At 44.2% G+C, this 17911-nt stretch overlaps 1 protein-coding gene and 1 pseudogene across 9 annotated transcripts in view; one reads left to right on the top strand and one right to left on the bottom strand.

The window, feature by feature from the left end:
- LOC128928139 (inactive serine/threonine-protein kinase TEX14-like) overlaps positions 1 to 5556 on the bottom strand; it is a 113408-nt gene extending 107852 nt beyond the window's left edge. For 7 of the 8 annotated variants that reach the window (XM_078372791.1, XM_078372794.1, XM_078372795.1 and 4 more), the window contains exon 1: positions 5470 to 5556. The gene's annotated coding sequence lies outside the window, so the exon portion shown is untranslated. Of the gene's footprint in view, positions 1 to 5275 lie in introns of all 8 variants that reach the window. The other variant, XM_078372792.1, reaches the window with a different exon arrangement.
- Positions 5557 to 6411: 855 nt separating this feature from the next.
- LOC100895838 (DNA repair protein RAD51 homolog 3-like) overlaps positions 6412 to 17911 on the top strand; it is a 42808-nt pseudogene continuing 31308 nt past the window's right edge. Inside the window, exons 1-4 of the transcript XR_013535525.1 lie at positions 6412 to 6630; positions 10275 to 10533; positions 12218 to 12384; positions 16313 to 16444. The product of XR_013535525.1 is annotated as a DNA repair protein RAD51 homolog 3-like (transcript). The remainder of the gene's footprint in view (positions 6631 to 10274; positions 10534 to 12217; positions 12385 to 16312; positions 16445 to 17911) is intronic.

Genomic DNA, 17911 nt, shown 5'->3' with positions numbered 1-17911 from the left:
CCAGGTTCAAGTGATTCTCCTGCCTCAGCCTCCTGAGTAGCTGGGACTACGGGCACATGCCACCATGCCCAGCTAACTTTTTATATTTTTAGTAGAGACAGGCTTCGCCATGTTAGCCAGGATAGTCTCGATCTCCTTACCTTGTAAGCCACCTGTATCAGCCTCTCAAAGTGCTGAGATTATAGGTGTGAGTCACCATGCCCGGCCTACATGCAAGGCTTTTTTTTTTAAGCCTGATTAGGAAATTTGGTCTTTATCCTAAGAGCAAAATAAGGAGTGACATGAAGTGAAATGTACTGTAAAAAGATCATGCCAATAGGACCATGGTGGCTCACATCTGTAATCCCAGCACTTTGGGAGGCCAAGGCAGGAGGATGACTTGAGGCCAGGAGTTCAAAACCAGTCTGGGCAACACCTTGTCTTTATAAAAAATTTTAAAAATTGGCCGGGTGTGGTGGCTCACGCCTATAATCCCAGCACTTTGGGAGGCCAAGGCGGGTGGATCACAAGGTCAAGAGATCGAGACCATCCTGGTTAACAAGGCAAAACTTCGTCTCTACTAAAAATACAAAAATTAGCTGGGCATGGTGGTGCGTGCCTGTAGTCCCAGCTACTCGGGAGGCTGAGGCAGAGAATTGCTTGAACCCAGGAGGCAGAGCCTGAGGTGAGCCGAGATCATGCCATTGCATTCCAGTCTGGGTAAGAACAGTGAAACTCCGTCTCAAAAAAAAAAAAAAAAAAAAATTAAAAATTAGCTGGGCACAGTGGCATGTGCCTATTATTCTCAGCTTCTTAGGAGGCCAAGGCAGGAAGATCTCTTCCTTGAGCCCGGGAGTTCAAGGTTGCAGTGAGATATGATCATGCCACTGCACTCCTGCCATGGAGTGCAGTGAACATGGAAAGCGAAAGGGAAGAAGGTGTCAAGAATGATTTGTAAGTTTGTGGTTTATGCAGATGGAAGGATGGATATATAGTTGACGAAGGCAGGAAATGCAAGAAAAGGGTAAGGTTCTGGGGGTGGGGTGAAGATAATGAGTTAGATTTAAGATAGGCTGAGTTGGAGGAGACTTTGAATTGTCCAGTAGGCAATTAGATATTTGCATCCAGAGGGCAGAAGGTCAGGGCTAGATATAGAAATTTGAGAGTCACTGCCATGCCAAGGTTATGGAGGATGAGCTTGCAAGGGAGACAGACAAGCCAAATATGTAGAAAGGAAATCAGAAGTGTAGCAATACAAAGTCAAGTGAGAAGAATGTGTCAAGGAGTCTGTGGACAGCAAATATATATTGGGCTTCTATTATGTATAAGGCCTTGTAAAATTAATACTGCTACTATATATGGCTGAGGCCTTCAAGAAGCTTTATCATAACCACCTCTAAAGCTATGCCTTGATTCAGAGGTTTTTTTTCCCTCAGTCCAAACAACATTCACTTCTTTCTCCATTCCCAAATCAACTTGAACATGAAAGGTCATCTCTTCTTTTTTCTTTTTTTTTGAGATGCAGTCTCACCCAATCATCCAGACTGGAGTGCAGTGGTGGGATCTCAGCTCACAGCAATCTCTATCTCTGGGGTTCAAGCAATTCTCCTGCCTTAGCCTCCTGAAGCTGGGATTACAGGTGTCTGCCACCATGCCTGCCTAATTTTTGCATTTTTAGTAGAGACAGGGTTTCACCATGTTGGCCAGGCTGGTCTTGGAACTCCTGACCTCAAGTAATCCACCCACCTCAGCCTCCCAAAGTGCTGGGATTACAGGAATGAGCAATCACACACAGCCATGGTCACCATTTTTTAAAGTTCTATGTTCTTAGGCTAAAAGAAAACAAACTTCTCCCCAGCTCTAACCAAAGTGTTTATATTATTCCTCTCATACATCTCCAGAAAACAGCCCAGTCAACCTGAAAATGTCTCATTATTGGAATACTCTAAAAGGTTAACTATAGATATTGACAGTAATAACTCCTTCCTACTTTTAGTATTATATCAAGATAGCTACACAAGTCAGAAACACAAAATGTCAGAAATACTCAAAAAAGATCCTGATGGATTATAAGCTCCATGAGGGCAGATAATCTGTCTTGTTTACCCTGTCATCTGACACATAACTTGCATTTAACAAATATTTAATTTTGTTTTAGTGATCCAATCTTCATGGTGCTAATCCTGAATGGAGACTCCAGTCATAGGATTACTGTAAGGATCCAGTCGAAGAAAATAAAATATGTAAAAGCACTTTACTTTGGCACTTTTACAATTGCAGACTTGTTTTGTTTTGTCTTGTTTTCCTCTTGTCACCCAGGCTGGGGTACAGCGTGGTGATATCAGCTCACTGCAATCTCTGCCTCCCATGTTCCAGTGGTTCTCCTGCCTCAGCCTTCCAAGTAGCTGGGATAACAGGCACCCTTGGCCGGGCATGGTGGCTCACACCTATAATCCCAGCACTTTGGGAGGCTGAGGCGGGTGGATCACAAGTTTAAGAGATCGAGACCATCCTGGTCAACATGGTGAAACCCCATCTCTACTAAAAATACAAAAAGTTTAGTTGGGCATGGTGGCGCGCACCTGTAATCCCAGATACTCGGGAGGCTGAGGCAGGAGAATTGCTTGAACCCAGGAGGCGGAGGTTGCAGTGAGCCGAGATCGCGCCATTGCACTCCAGCCTGGGTAACAAGAGCAAAACTCCATCTGAAAAAAACACAGGACCCTTTACCACCCCGAGTTAATCTTGTACTTTTAGTAGAAATGGGGTTTTACCACGATGCCCTGGCTGGTCTTAAACTCCTGACCTCAAGTGATCCCCCAATCTCAGAGTCCTAAAGTGCTGGGATTACAGGTGTGAGCCACTGTATCTGGCCCAATTGTAGACTTTTTTTTTTTTTGAGACAGAGTTTCGCTGTTGTTACCCAGACTGGAGTGCAATGGCACGATCTCGGCTCACCGCAACCGTCGTCTCCTGGGTTCAAGCAATTCTCCTGCCTCAGCCTCCCGAGTAGCTGGGACTACAGGCGCTCACCACCATGCCCAGCTAGTTTTTGTATTTTTAGTAGAGTCGGGTTTCACCATGTTGACCAGGATAGTCTCGATCTCTTGACCTCGTGATCCGCCTCGGCCTCCCAAAGTGCTGGGATTATAGGCGTCAGCCACCCCGCCCAGCCCAATTGTAGACATTTTTAAAAAATGTCTCAGCATCAGCATTCTGCTGAGCTAGGTATTCTATAAGGACTTATTCCAAGTGAACATGCACATTAAGATACTGTAAAAATGGAGAAACAGACTCAGATTCATTATGTACCTTTTTTTTTTGATAAGTTCTGTATATGTGTTCATTGAACCTTGCCCAAAACCCCAGGAGATATTCTCTTCTACTTGCAGATGAGGAGACTGAGTAACTTGCTGAAGGTCACATAGTTGGTAACTTCCAGACATGTGATACAAATCCAACTCTGTATGATTCCGTAGTAGCCCATGCTGGTTTGCCCATAGCAATGTCCCTCAAATTTTTTCATGAAGTAACCTTAAGTTGCAAGAAAAACCAAAATATATTCCTAGGGGAGTTTGGGAGATTACTGAAGTATCCTATTTAAGCCTGATATGTCTCTGACCTCATGCTTTTCTCTTAAAATTTATTTTTATATTTGCATTTTACCCTACTTTTACTTAATTAATTAATTAATTAATTTGAGACAGAGCCTTACTATGTCACCAGGCTGGAGTGCAGTGGCACAACCTCAGCTCACTGCAACTTTCACCTCCTGGGTTCAAGCGATTCTCCTGCCTCAGCCTCCTGAGTAGCTGGGACTACAGGTGGGCGCCACCATGCCCAGCTAATTCTGTATTTTTAGTAGAGAGGGTTTCACCATGTTGGTCTGGATGGTCTTGATCTCTTGACCTCATGATCTGACCCCCTCAGCCTCCCAAAGTGTAGGGAGTACAGGTGTGAGCCACTGAGCCCAGCCTAACCCACATTTTATTAATGTTTATTTTCTTCTTCAAAAAAAAATTTTAAGGAGGAACAAAGGCATGTCTTACGTGGTATCTTTTTCAAAATTTTAAATGATTTACCTACATTACACAGATGCAATGTGTGTTTAAATGTAAGCCATTTCAAATGACTTATCGAGTAAATTATTTAACTCTTACCTCCCTAAAAATCTTTTTTGAAAAAAAAAAGTGGTAATACAAGAAGGTACACCTTCCATATTTATCCCATAGCTTTGTTTAGTTCCTAGTGCCTGGCTTCAAAAACCTGGATCCCAGTTTGAAAGCGTGACTACAGAGAAAACTGCATTAAAGACTTTTTTTTTTTTTTTTGAGACGAAGTGTCACTCTGTCACCTAGGCTGGAGTGCAGTGGCACAATCTCGACTCACTGCAACCTCCGTCTCCCAGGTTCAAGCAATTCTCTGCCTCAGCCTCCCATGTAGCTGGGATTACAGGCACCCACCACCACACCTGGCTAATTTTTATATTTTTGGTAGAGACGGGGTTTCACCATCTTGGCCATGCTGGTCTTGAACTCCTGACTGTGTGATCCACCTGCCTCAGCCTCCCAAAGTGCTAGGATTACAGGTGTGTGCCACCGTGCCCACCCTAAAGACATTTTAAGAATGATGATGAAGGCTGGGCACGGTGGCTCACACCTGTAATCTCAGCACTTTGGGAGGCCAAGGAGGGCAGATTACGAGGTCAGAAGGTTGAGACTAGCCTGGCCAACATAGCGAAACCCTGTCTCTACTAAAAATACAAAAAGTTAGCTGGGTGTGGTGGTGGCCGCCTGTAATCCCAGCTACTCAGGAGGCTGAGGAAGAAGAATCCTGAGTAGCTGGGACCATAGGTGCACGCCACCACGCCCGGCTAATTTTTTGTATTTTTGGTAGAGACAGGGTTTCACCACCTTTGCCATGTTGTCGCGGCTGGTCTCAAATGTATGAGCTCAAGGAGATTTGCCTGCCTTGGTTTCCCAAAGTGCTGGGATTCCAGGTGTGAGCCACCGCACCCGGCCAGCCCTTTTTCTTTGATCAGAATTGATATTAAACTACATGCTGAGCCTCTATGTCCTTATCTTCCTTCTGGCATAACTATGGCCATCTGAAATGTGGGGGATTTGCTAAAGTGCTCAAAAGTACCTTTTTTCCTTTTTTTTAGATCTAAGTATGCAGAAGGCTCTGATTTGCAATATTTAGGAAGTTCTTCTAAGCTGGAAAGAAAAGTCAAGACAAAGAATCATCGCCAATAGGTAGGGAATAAGTTACCCCCCCTTAAATAAGTCACACTCACCTAGGCGAGGAAAGATCTCATAAACCACCTTCTAAACTGCTTCCCTTTCTCCCCAAAATTCATTAATTTAGAAGCGGTCACTACCATGGCTTGAAGGCCCCTTCCCAACTCTGTACCACAAAAGGAGCTCTTGTGTAGCCCCACTCCTCCCTCTCAGGACCCCAGACCCAAAAATGGAAACATTAGTTGCTTACTTTTCCAGCTACTTCTAAAGCTAGGCAGGCCATGAAGAAATAACGGTCTCAGAACCCTCCATGCTCGAGACTAGACTACAGAAAGGCGTTGGTGGGTGCGGGGAATGAGGACTTATCTCTCGCAGCGGCAGCTGGGGGCTGGCCCACAATCCCTTGCGAGGGCGGGAAAAGCGAGGGGGTCAGGAAAGGGGGACGGTCAGCGGGAAGAGCCAAGAGACTGCAACTCTACAATGAGCACACAGATTAATCCTGATATGATTGTTCCCTGAGCTTTTCACACCAAAAAAATGGTAACTGGCCAGTGTATGCTCGTTACTCTTAATGCTCCTACTGGAGATCATTCCCATTAATGGGCTTCACCCATTAATGTTAGGTGACTGCGGCTTCACCTAACAGGCCACAGTGGAGGCAAGGAAATGTGGCGTGGAAAACCCATTGGGCCTTGCTCTCTCTCTTAGGGTCTCCATCCATTGTTTTACAGTCAGGGTGTACATTTGATAGAGAATCTCTTTTTATTTATTTATTGTTATTATTTTTGAGACATAGTCTTGTTCTGTCGCCAGGCTGGAATGCAGTGGCGCGATCTCCGCTCACTTCAGCCTGCGCCTCCCGGGTTCAAGCGATTCCTCTGCCTCAGCCTCCCGAATAGCTGGGACTACAGGCGTGCGCCACCACACCAGGCTAGTTTTTTTGTATTTTAGTAGAGACAAGGTTTCACCATGTTGGCCAAGATGGTCTCGATCTTCTGACCTCGTGAAACACCCGCGTCGGCCTCCCAAAGTGCTGGAATTACAGCTATGAGCCACCGCGCCCGGCCTGAGGAATCTCTAAATGGGATTTTGGGGAATTATAATGGAATGGTGCCTAAGTATGAAAACATAGAAGCCTGCGCAGAGCTGCAAGGCTCACCGCCGCGTGGCCAGCCCCTTCCGCTTTACGTCTGACGTCACGCCGTACGCCCCGGCGAGGGCGTGCGGAGCTTGGCTGCTCCGGGGTTAGCCGCTGAGCCTGTGCGACTGCGCGAGAAGACGTTCAGCTTTGAAATGCAGCGGGATTTACTGCGTTTCCCGCTGTCTTCAGCGGTGCGGGTGAAGTTGGTGTCTGCGGGTTTCCAGACTGCTGAGGAACTCCTGGAGGTGAAACCCTCCGAGCTTAGCAAAGGTAACGATTCCTGATGGCAAGCCGAGGCACACTGGCCGCCGTCAGTGCCGCCGCAGTCTTGGTGCTCCCGCCTTGGGTTCAGCCCTGTCTCCTTCAGATTCTGCTGCCTCTCACGGCCGCGTTTACAACGTGAAACAGCTCCTCGACTCCACTTACAAGTTGTTTGAATGGTTAGGAGAACTGGTCGTGAAAACATTTCCTAACTGCTTTTCCTCTGGCAATGCCTGCTGAATGCTTTGAGGATTGTCTCATTTAACCCCCAAAGAACCTGCTTACGTCGGTTATTATGTTCAGCATATGGATGAGAGAGACAACTTTTATCTTGGGGAGGTTAGGTAACTTTTCATGATAATTGGGTTAGGAAATAGTGGAGTCACAATTGGTTGTCTAAGTTTTGCTGTTCCAAGATCCAAGGGGTAAGGGTTAAATTTCAGAAATGCAGGATTTGTGTAGGACTGGAGACACAAAGAATGAGAAAGGGAGTAGAATCCCTGGAATCTTAAGGAAGCAGTAGGAAGGATATTCTTCTCTTACCTAATTCACCAAAACACCCAAAACCTCATATTCCAGACCACTGCAGATTATACATTGGTGGGAACCCCTGCATCCTGAGGTATACAAATATGAAGCTTGCAGTGGTCACGCTTTGTGCACATTACACTGTGATATGCTCAGACCTGTGCTATTCATTATTGCCCTTAATGATGGAAAATACGGAGGTTTCAATTTGCCTCTAAAGAATGTCTTGGCCGGGCGCGGTGGCTCACGCCTGTAATCCCAGCATTTTGGGCGGCCGCGGTGGGCGGATCACAAGGTCAGGAGTTCCAGACTAGCCTGGTCAATATGGTGAAACCCCCGTCTCTATTAAGAATACAAAAATTGGCCGGGCGCGGTGGCTCACGCCTATAATCCCAACACTTTGGGAGGCCGAGGCGGGTGGGTCATGAGGTCAAGAGATCGAGACCGTCCTGGTCAACATGGTGAAACCCCGTCTCTACTAAAAATACAAAAATTAGCTGGGCATGGTGGCATGTGCCTGTGGTCCCAGCTACTCGGGAGGCTGAGGCAGGAGAATTGTTTGAACCCAGGAGGTGGAGGTTGCCGTGAGCTGAGATCGCGCCATTGAACTCCAGCCTGGGTAACAAGAGCGAAACTCCGTCTCAAAAAAGAAAAATAAAATACAAAAGTTAGCTGGATGTGGTGGCGGGCACCTGTAGTCCCAGCTGCTTGCGAAGTTGAGGCAGGAGAATCGCTTGAAAGCGGGACGTGGAGGTTGCAGTGAGCCAAAATCGCGCCACTGTTCTCCAGCCTGGACGACAGAGTGAGACTCTGTCTCAAAAAAGGAAAAAAAAAAAAAAGTTTTGTAGACCCCAACCTTCACTGTTTAAGTCATACCGCACAGAGACTGTGTCCCCAAAAATTTGATGGCCTCCTTTTTCTTCAATAAGTTGGTTTTTCAAAGAAGAAATGTGAGACGCTGAATAATAATAATCACTAACAACTATTGACCATTTTAGATGGCCTCGTGGCTTCATAAGACCAAGCTTTTTTTTTTTGAGACGGAGTTTCGCTCTTGTTACCCAGGCTGGAGTGCAATGGCGCGATCTCGGCTCACTGCAACCTCCGCCTCCTGGGTTCAAGCAATTCTCCTGCCTCCGCCTCCTGAGTAGCCGGGATTACAGGCATGCACCACCATGCCCAGCTAATTTTTTGGATTTTTAGTAGAGACGGGGTTTCACCATGTTGATCAGGATGGTCTCCATCTCTTGACCTCGTGATCCACCCACCTTGGCCTCCCAAAGTACTGGATTACAGTGGGCCTCTACCAAGCTTTTTACATGTATTGTCTCATTCCTGTTTTATAGAAGAAAAAATCTGAGCAAAAAGAAGTGAAGTAACTTGTCCAAAGTCACACCATAAGTGGTGCCAGAATTTACAAACCCAGGCAATCTGATTCCAGCATTCAGGCTCTTGAACTGGATAAGATTTTCATTTCCTAAATGTTGTCATCACCATTGTCTTTTATTAGCCCCATATTTATGGCTCATATTCTTATCAAATCAAGCACCAATATATTAAACTGATAAGTGATGTCATCTTCACCATTATTTCTTCAGCCAGCTTGTTTTGTAACTGTCATTTTCTCTTCTCAGGCCATACTGTCAGACGGGTGAAATTGCATAGTCAAGGGAGCATAAGTGAATTCTTTAAAATACTTGTGCATTGGGTAATTGTTCACATTAGTTTGCAGTGATATATGAATTTTTTTACATCAGTTATTTCCATGAAAACTTTTTATTGTAAATAATACATGCATATGTGCTTCTTAAAGTTGTACCTTATTTCAGGCAGTTAAAAATGGGAATTTTTCATTCTCATGTGAAAAATTTGTATACTTTATGAGTATGAGATAATTGTGGCTTCATAAGACCAAAAGAGATAGTAAAAATGTGCTAACAGTGAGTACATTTTGGCTGGGTGCAATGGCTTATGCCTGTAATACCAGCAGTTTGGGAGGCTGAGGTGGGCAAATCACGAGGTCAGGCATTGGAGACTAGCCTGACCAACATGGTGAAACCCGATGTTGAAATACAAAAATTAGTTGGGTGTCATGGTGTGTGCCTATAATCCCAGTTACTCAAGGAGACTGAGGCAGGAGAATTGCTTGAACCCGGGAGGTGGAGGTTGCAGTAAGCTGAGATGGAGCCACTGCACTCCAGCCTGGGAGACAGAGCAAGACTCCGTCTCAAAAAAGAAAGAAACCCCAAGCGCAGTGGCTCACGCCTGTAATTCCAGCACCTTGGGAGGCTGAGGTGGGTGGATCACCTGAGGTCAGGAGTTAGAGACCAGTCTGGCCAACATGGAGAAACCCCCTCTCTACTAAAAATACAAAAAATTAGCCGGGCGTGGTGGTGCATGCCTGTAATCCCAGCTACTTGGGAGGCTGAGGCAGGAGAATTGCTTGAACTTGGGAGGTCAGGTTGCGGTGGGCCAAGATCACGCCTAGACAACAAGAGCAAAACTCCATCTCAAAAAAAGAAAAAAAAATAGTGAGTACATTTTTATTTCTGCTTCCTGAGACATTCTTGTAGGTACTCAGAAATGCTTTAGTTGAATCATTTCCGAGATAATAGGAAAATCTTTAAGTGATGACTAAGAAAATAAATTCCTTTAATAATCTGAAGTTTTTTTTTTTTGAGATGGAGTCTCGCTCTGTCACCCAGGCTGGAGTGCAATGGTGTGATCTCAGCTCACTGCAACCTCCACATCCCGGATTCAAGCAATTCTCCCTGCCTCAGCCTCCCAGGGAATAGCTGGGATTACAGGCGTGTGCCACCACGGCTAGCTAATTTTTGTATTAGTAGAGATGGGGTTTCACCACCTTGGCCAGGGTGGTCTTGAACTCCAGACCTCGTGATCTGCCCACCTTGGCCTCCCAAAATGCTGGGATTACAGGTGTGAGCCATAGTGTCCAGCCAAACTCAAAAGTTAAATGGTTGATAGAATGTTACATTTTTATCTTTCTCTACTCTTAGCATCACTCCTGTCTAAAAATTAAAATTAGTGAAGACAATCCATTATATCATGTTACACTGTTTTAAATCTCTAAAATTAGGGTTCTTTTTTTCTTATTTTATTTTCAGAAGTTGGGATATCTAAAGAGGAAGCCTTAGAAACTCTGCAAATTATAAGAAGAGAATGTCTCACAAATAAACGAAGATATGCTGGTACATCTAAGTCAGGCAAGAAGTGTACAGCACTGGAACTTCTTGAGCAGGAGCATATCCAGGGCTCCATAATTACCTTCTGTTCAGCACTAGATAATATTCTTGGGGGTGGAGTACCCTTAATGAAAACAACAGAAATTTGTGGTGCACCAGGCATTGGAAAAACACAATTATGGTAAAATAAAATGTTCTTCTTTTAAGGGCAGGTTTAATAACATATTATGAAAGTAATATTTTGTACTGTCGGTTTATAGTCAGGAAACCAAGTAAGGTATGTATGTGCTCTTAATTTTAAGTCTGTCTGTGCATCAAACAAAAATTAACTTACTATTTGTGTTACTTCAGTATCCCTTCTTAATAAATTGATGCAATTATTTTGATATGAAAAAATGTTTCTTTTGCAAATTGTACTGTAGTCATATGGTTAAACAGGAAGTTTCTGCTTCATTCATTCCTGAGACTATATTTGAAAGTCAGATGTTTGAAAGTAGATTTATGGCTAGGTGCAGTGTCTCATGCCTATAATCCCAGAACTTTGGGAGGTTGAGGCAGGAGGATCGCTTGAGCCCAGGAGTTTGAGGCCCATCTGGGAAACAGTGAGACCTCACCTCTACTAAAAATGAAAAATTAGCTGGCTGTGGTGGCACATGCTTGTGGTCCTAGCTATTTGGGAGGCTGAGGCAGGAGGATTGCTTCAGTTGGGGAGGTTGAAACTGCAGTGAGCCTTGATTGCGCCACTGCATTCCTGTCTGGGCAGCAGAGTGAGACCCCTATATCAAAAAAGAGGCCAGGCACTGTTGCTCATGCCTGTAATCCCAGCACTTTGGGAGCCAGAGGCGGGCAGATCACCTGAGGTCAAAGGTTCGAGACCAGCCTGGCCAACGTGGCAAAACCCTGTGTCTACTAAAAATACAAAAAAATTAGCCAGGCATGGTGGCACGTAGTCCCAGCTACTCAGGAGGCTGAGGCAGGATAATGGCTTGAACCTGGGAACCACAAAAGGAGCTCTTGTGTAGCCCAGCTCCTCCCTTTCAGGACCCCAGGAGCCTAGACCCACTAATGGGAACATTAGTTCCTTACTTTTCCAGCTACTTCTTAAGCTAGGCAGGCCATGAAGGAATAACAGTCTTAGAAACCTCCATGCTCGAGACTCAACTCCTGGGAAGGCATGGGTGGGTGCGGGAAATGGGGACTGTCTCCCAGGGGCCACTGGGAGCTGGCCTACAATCCCTCACCGGGGCCTGAAAATCGAGGAGGATTACAAAAGGTGGATGGCCAATGAGAAGAGCCAAGAGGCTGCAACTCTACAGTGAGCATGCAGACTAATCCAAATGATTGTTGCCTGAGTTTTTCACACCAAGAAAAAAAGGTAACTGGCCAGTGTGTGCTTGTTAGTCACTACTCCCACTTGAGATCATTCCTATTAATGACTCTGAGGCTTCACCTAACAGACCACAGTGGAGTCAAGGAAATGTGGCATGGAGGTTGCATTGAGCTGAGATTGTGCCACTGCACTCCAGCTTGGGTGACAGAGTAAGACTCTGTCTCAAAAAAAGCAAAAATAGAAAGTAGATTTATGTATAAAAAGGGGCTCCATTTCTAGAGGCCTGGAAAATATTAAAATATCCTTAATCTTGATTTTATAGGCATACCCTCCCCCCAATCCGTTTGATTCACATATAGTCAATTGGTTCACATTACATCTGGAGCCATGACGAGTTAGACATTTCTGTTGCCTTGGGAGTATATTTGCATTTATAAAACTTTAGTGATATCTAACTGTCATTATCTGGAGTTTCAAATACACTGCCTTAGATGATCATGATGATTTAGTTAATTTGCCATCTTTCTCTCGACAGTGTGCAGTTGGCAGTAGATGTGCAGATACCGTAATGTTTTGGAGGAGTGGCAGGTGAAGCAGTTTTTATTGATACAGAGGGAAGTTTTATGGTTGATAGAGTGGTAGACCTTGCTACTGCCTGCATTCAACACCTTCAGCTTATAGCAGAAAAACACAAGGGAGAGGGTAAGTTAGCAAATAATCCTCCTTTTTTCTCTATTAATAATTTGCATTTTCTGTATTAGTAATTTGCATTTGTGCCCATCTCAGACCTCGGCAACAGATCATTTGGAATATAAAGCCTAATGACTTGACAGTGAACTAGTGTTAAACTCTGCTACTACTTTTACAAAATGGGAAATGCCACAGCCTGGACTGGTTTTTTTTCCCTCCCACTTTATGGCCCTCACTTCTTACCGTAGAAGCGTTGGGACAAAACCTATGTATGTATTTCAGTCATCATACTCCATCTTATTAGGTATAAGTTAATGTTTTTGGACACCTTAATATAAGCAACTGTTGTTAAATATATTCAATGTATAATTTCCATATTAGCTTTCCAAAAACCAAAGGTAGCTTTGAAAACCACGTCTGAGGCCAAGTGCAATGGCTCATGCCTGTAATCCCAGCACTTTGGGAGGCCGAGGTGGGTGGATCACCTGAGATCAGGAGTTTGAGACCAGCCTGACTGATGTGATGACACCCTGTCTCTACTAAAAATACAAAAATTAGCCAGGTATGGTGGTACACGCCTATAATCTCAGTTACTCAGGAGGCTGAGGCAGGAGAATCACTTGAACTCAGGAGGCAGAGGTTGCTGTAAGCCCAGAATGAGCTGGTGCGCTCCAGCCTAGGCGACAGAGTAAGACTGTCTCTGAAAAAAAAAAAGAAAATAATGTTTGAAACCAACTCAAAAGGTTAAAATTTTTTTGGTAAAAAAGAAAGAAAATTATGTCTGAAATGTTTGGATTATTAAGCAGATAGACATGGGGCTTTGGTTAGTATATAGCTGATTTCATAACTTGAACTCCTGACCGCCAGTAATCCACCCGCCTCAGCCTCCCAAAGTGCTGAGATTACAGGCTTGAGCCACTGTACCCCAGGCAACTGCACTGAGTTTTAAAGTGTTTGGGAGGTATCTTTGGTGCTTGTTAGGTGAAAATAAAGTGACTATAAAACAATTTTTTTGTTTTTTTGAAACAGAATCTTGCTTGGCCTCCCAGAGTGCTGGGATTACAGGCATGAGCTTGGCCTAAAATAGTTTTTTGAAAGGTAATTTATATTCAAGTCCTTATTCTTTCAATTACTTATAAATTAAATGGCTTATGGATTGACTGTTTTCTTTTTTCTTTTTTTTTTGAGACAGAGTTTTGCTTCTGCTACCCAGGCTGGAGTGCAATGGCGCGATCTCGGCTCACCACAACCTCCACCTCCTGGGTTCAGGCAATTCTCCTGCCTCAGCCTCCTGAGTAGCTGGGATTACAAGCATGCGCCACTATGTCCAGCTAATTTTTGGTATTTTTAGTAGAGACGGGGTTTCACCATGTTGACCAGGATGGTCTCAATCTCTTGACCTCGTGATCCACCTGCCTTGGCCTCCGAAAGTGCTGGGATTACAGGCTTGAGCCACTGCGCCCGGCCCTGTTTTCTTTTTTCTTTCTTTTTGACGGAGTCTTGCTCTGTCGCCCAGGCTAGAGTGCAGTGGCACAATCTCTGCTCACTGCAACCTCCGCCTGACTGGTTGAAGCAGTTCTCCTGCCTCAGCCTCCTGAGTAGCTGGGACTACAGGTGGGCACCACCATGCCCAGCTAATTTGTATTTTTAGTAGAGATGGAGTTTCACCATACTGGCCAGGCTGGTCTCAAACTCCTGACCTTATGATCCACTCATCTTGGCCTCCCAAAGTGCTGAGATTACAGGTGTGAGCCACCGTGCCCAGCCTGATTGATTGTTTTCTTTTGCTTTGTCTTATTTATTTTTTGGATGTAAGGTCTTTATTCTTTCCTCTAGAAGTTTTTTTAAAAAGTAATGCTTTTCATAAGATTTTGTTTGTCTATTTCCTTTAAATGAGTATAGTCAGCTGCATTTTCTTTTTTGTGGAGGTTCTAAGTATTCCATTTAGCTGATGACTGGCACGCTTACTCAAAGACTTTTGGGCACTGGCAGGATATGCCACCCCAAAATATGCCAGTTTGGCATAAGGATTATTTTGAGCTGAAGGCAATTGAGAAGAAACAGATAAAGGAACTCTGCTTTCCTCAAGATTTTTTTGAGACAGAGTCTCACTCTTGTCACCCAGGCTGGAATGCAGTGGTGCAATCTTGAAATATGTACAAAACCAAACTTTTTTTTTTCTGAGACAGAGTCTTGCTCTGTCGCCAAGGCTAGAGTGCAGTGGCTCAATCTCATCTCACTGCAACCTCTATCTCCAGGGCTCAAGCAATTCTCCTGCCTCAGCCTCCCGAGTAGCTGGGATTACAGGCACGCGCCACCATGCCAGGCTAATTTTTGTATTTTTAGTAGAGATAGAGGTTCACCATGTTGGCCAGGCTGGTCTTGAACTCCTGACCTAGTGATCCACCTAACTTGGCCTCCTAAAGTAGTAGAATTACAGGCATGAGCCCCCCCACGCCCAGCCTCAAACTGTTTAATTTTTTTTAAACATTCAATCTAAGGATGATTTTAAATAATTGTTGCTAGTTAAATATCAAATTATACTATAGCATTCAACAGAAACAATGCTTCATTTGAACATTTTTCCTAACTTTTTTTTTTAAGAGACCGAGTTTTATTGTGTTACCCAGGTTGGAGTCCAGTGGCACAATCACAGCTTACTGTAGCCTTGACCTCCCAGGCTCAAGCAATCCTCTTACCTTAACCTCCTAGGTAGCTAAGACTCTACCACACCTAATTTTTGTATTTTTTGCAGATAATGGGATTTTGCCATGTTGCCCAGGCTGCCATTAACTTAATTTGTAGTCCAAAGGAAAAAAACAAGAAATAGAAACTTAATTATGTTACTTCTGTTCAATGAAGCCAGTGACTAGAAATGGGAAAAGGCGTCCTGGCGCAGTGGCTCATGCCTGTAATCCCAGCACTTTGGGAGGCGGAGGTGAGCAGATCACCTGAGGTTAGGAGTTTGAGACCAACCTGGCCAACATGGTGAAACCGTCTCTACTAAAAATACAAAAAATTATCCGGGCATGGTGGCAGGTGCCTGTAATCCCAGCTACTTGGGAGGCTGAAGCAGGAGAATTGCTTGAACCTGGGATGCAGAGGTTGCAGTGAGCCAGGGTCGTGTCATTGCACTCCAGCCTGGGCAACAAGAGCTAAACTCCACCTCAAAAAAAAAAAGGAAAGAAAAATATGAAAAGGCAGGCATTAAAACACTAGTTGTATTTGTTTATAAATAATTTTACATAGCCTGATATATAAGGAAACAGTGGAAAATATGAAAATAAAAGATCAGGCTGTGTGTGGTGGCTCATGCCTATAATTTCAGCACTTTGGGAGGCTGAGGCAGGCGGATCACTTGAGGTCAGGAGTTCGAGACCAGCCTGGCCAACATGTTGAAACCCCATTTCTATTGAAAATAGGAAAATTAACCGGGCATGGTGGTGAGCACCTGTAATCCCAACTACTCGAGAGGCTGAGGCAGGAAAATCGCTTGAGCCCAGAGGCTTTAGAGGTTACAGTATGTGGAGATCATGCCGCTGCACTCCAGCCTGGGTGACAGAGTGAGACTTTATCTCAAAAAAAAAAAAAAAAAAATCAAGTGGCTGGGCACAGTGTTTTATGCCTGTAATCTCAGTGCTTTGGAAGGCTGTGGCAAGAGGATCCCTTGAGCCTAGGAGTTGGAGATTGCAGTGAGCTATGATTGCCATGGTGCTCCAGCCTGGGCATCAGAGTGAGACCTCACCTCTAAAAAATTAAGAGAGATCAGGAATTATGAACTGATAGTTTATAGTAATTTTTGCTACAGTTTGTCATCTTTCAGTTAAATAATTTTGTTATCTAAAGGAAATCATTTTGTTATTAAAAAGTATTGTTTTCCTACTTAATTGCCAGCACATCCAAATAGGTAAAACTAATTAAGATTGTTCTGTTGTTTCAGAACATCGAAAAGCTTTGGAGGATTTCACTCTTGAAAATATTCTTTCCCATATTTATTATTTTCGCTGTCGTGACTACACAGTTACTGGCACAAGTTTATCTTCTTCCAGATTTCCTTTCAGAACACTCACAGGTATGAGTCAGACTACTCAAATGTAACTAGCCAAGTATTTTTTGAGGTATCTGATAAGCATGAAAAAATAACCAACCAGTACACTAGCATGAAATCAAACTCAAAGCCAGTTGAGAAAATGTCTTCCTTCCTTGACCTACAATTTATTTATGTTTGTTTTGTGCATATGTAGTGTATGCTCAGAGTAAGAAACTGAAATAATATAGAAAGAAATTTCATTTCCAGTAATAGTGGGATAGCTATATTATACCCAGAAAGTATAGTATATCATACCTAGAAAGGTATGAAATGAAAAATAACTTCCTTCTGCTACTGTTTCCTAGTGCCTCCCGCCAAAGTTGATCACTATTGGCCAGGTACAGTGGCTCATAGTTGTCATTCCAGCACTTTGGGAGGCCAAGGTGGGAGGATTACTTGAGCCCAGTAGTTCCAGACCACTGGGCAACATAGTAAGACCATTGTCTCAGGCTGGGCACAGTGGCTCACGCCTATAATCCTAGCACTTTGAGAGGCCGAGGCGGGTGGATCACGAGGTCAAGAGATTGAGACCATCCTGGTCAACATGGTGAAACCCCGTCTCTACTAAAAATACAAAAAGTAGCTGTGTATGGTCATGTATGCCTGTAGTCCCAGTTACTTGGGAGGCTGAGACAGGAGAATTGCTTGAACCCAGGAGATGGAGGTTTCGGTGAGCCGAGATCATGCCATTGCACTCCAGCCTGGGTGACAAGAGCAAAACTCCATCTCAAAATTTAAAAAAAGACATTGTCTCTACAAAAAAAAAAAAGCCATGTGTGGTGTAGCTGTAGCTGTAGTCTCAGCTACTAAAAGCCAGGGTGGAGCAGGGCTGAGTTGGGAGGATTGCTTGAGCCCAGCAGTTGAATGCTACATTGAGCTACCATGCTATCATACATGGCCTTTTTTTTTTTGGTAGAAATGGAGTCACTTCCTGGGGTCAAGCAATTTCTCGCCTCGGCTCCCAAAGTACTGGGATTACAGGTATGAGTCACTGTGCCTGGCCCTTTAATTTTGATAAACATTATCAGTGACAGAGATTCTCCTTGAGGGAACTTGGCCCCATCCCATCTTTGGCCTGCCCAGCCCAGCCTTAGCAAAGAATCCTGCTGTCAATTCAGAGAGAATTTCTCACATTTGATAGTCTGATCACCTTTGCTATCTGATCATATTCCTCATTTCCTACCTTCAATGTTCAAATCCTTGGCCTTTATTTATTTATTGTTATTTTTATTTTTTAAAGACGGGGTTTCACCATGTTGGTCAGGCTGGTCTTGAACTCCTGACCTCAGGTGATCCACCTGCCTTGGCCTCCAAAGTGCTTAGATTACAGGCGTGAGCCACCATGCCCGGCCTTTTTTTTTTTTTTTTTTAATTTTTAGTTTTTTGATTTGACGGAGTCTTGCTCTGTTTCCCAGGCTGGAGTGCAGTGGCGGGATCTTGGCTCCCTGC

The sequence above is a fragment of the Callithrix jacchus genome, chromosome 5, assembly GCF_049354715.1.
Source record: "Callithrix jacchus isolate 240 chromosome 5, calJac240_pri, whole genome shotgun sequence".
NCBI lineage: Eukaryota > Metazoa > Chordata > Mammalia > Primates > Cebidae > Callithrix > Callithrix jacchus.
This window is presented reverse-complemented; position numbering and strand designations above follow the sequence as displayed.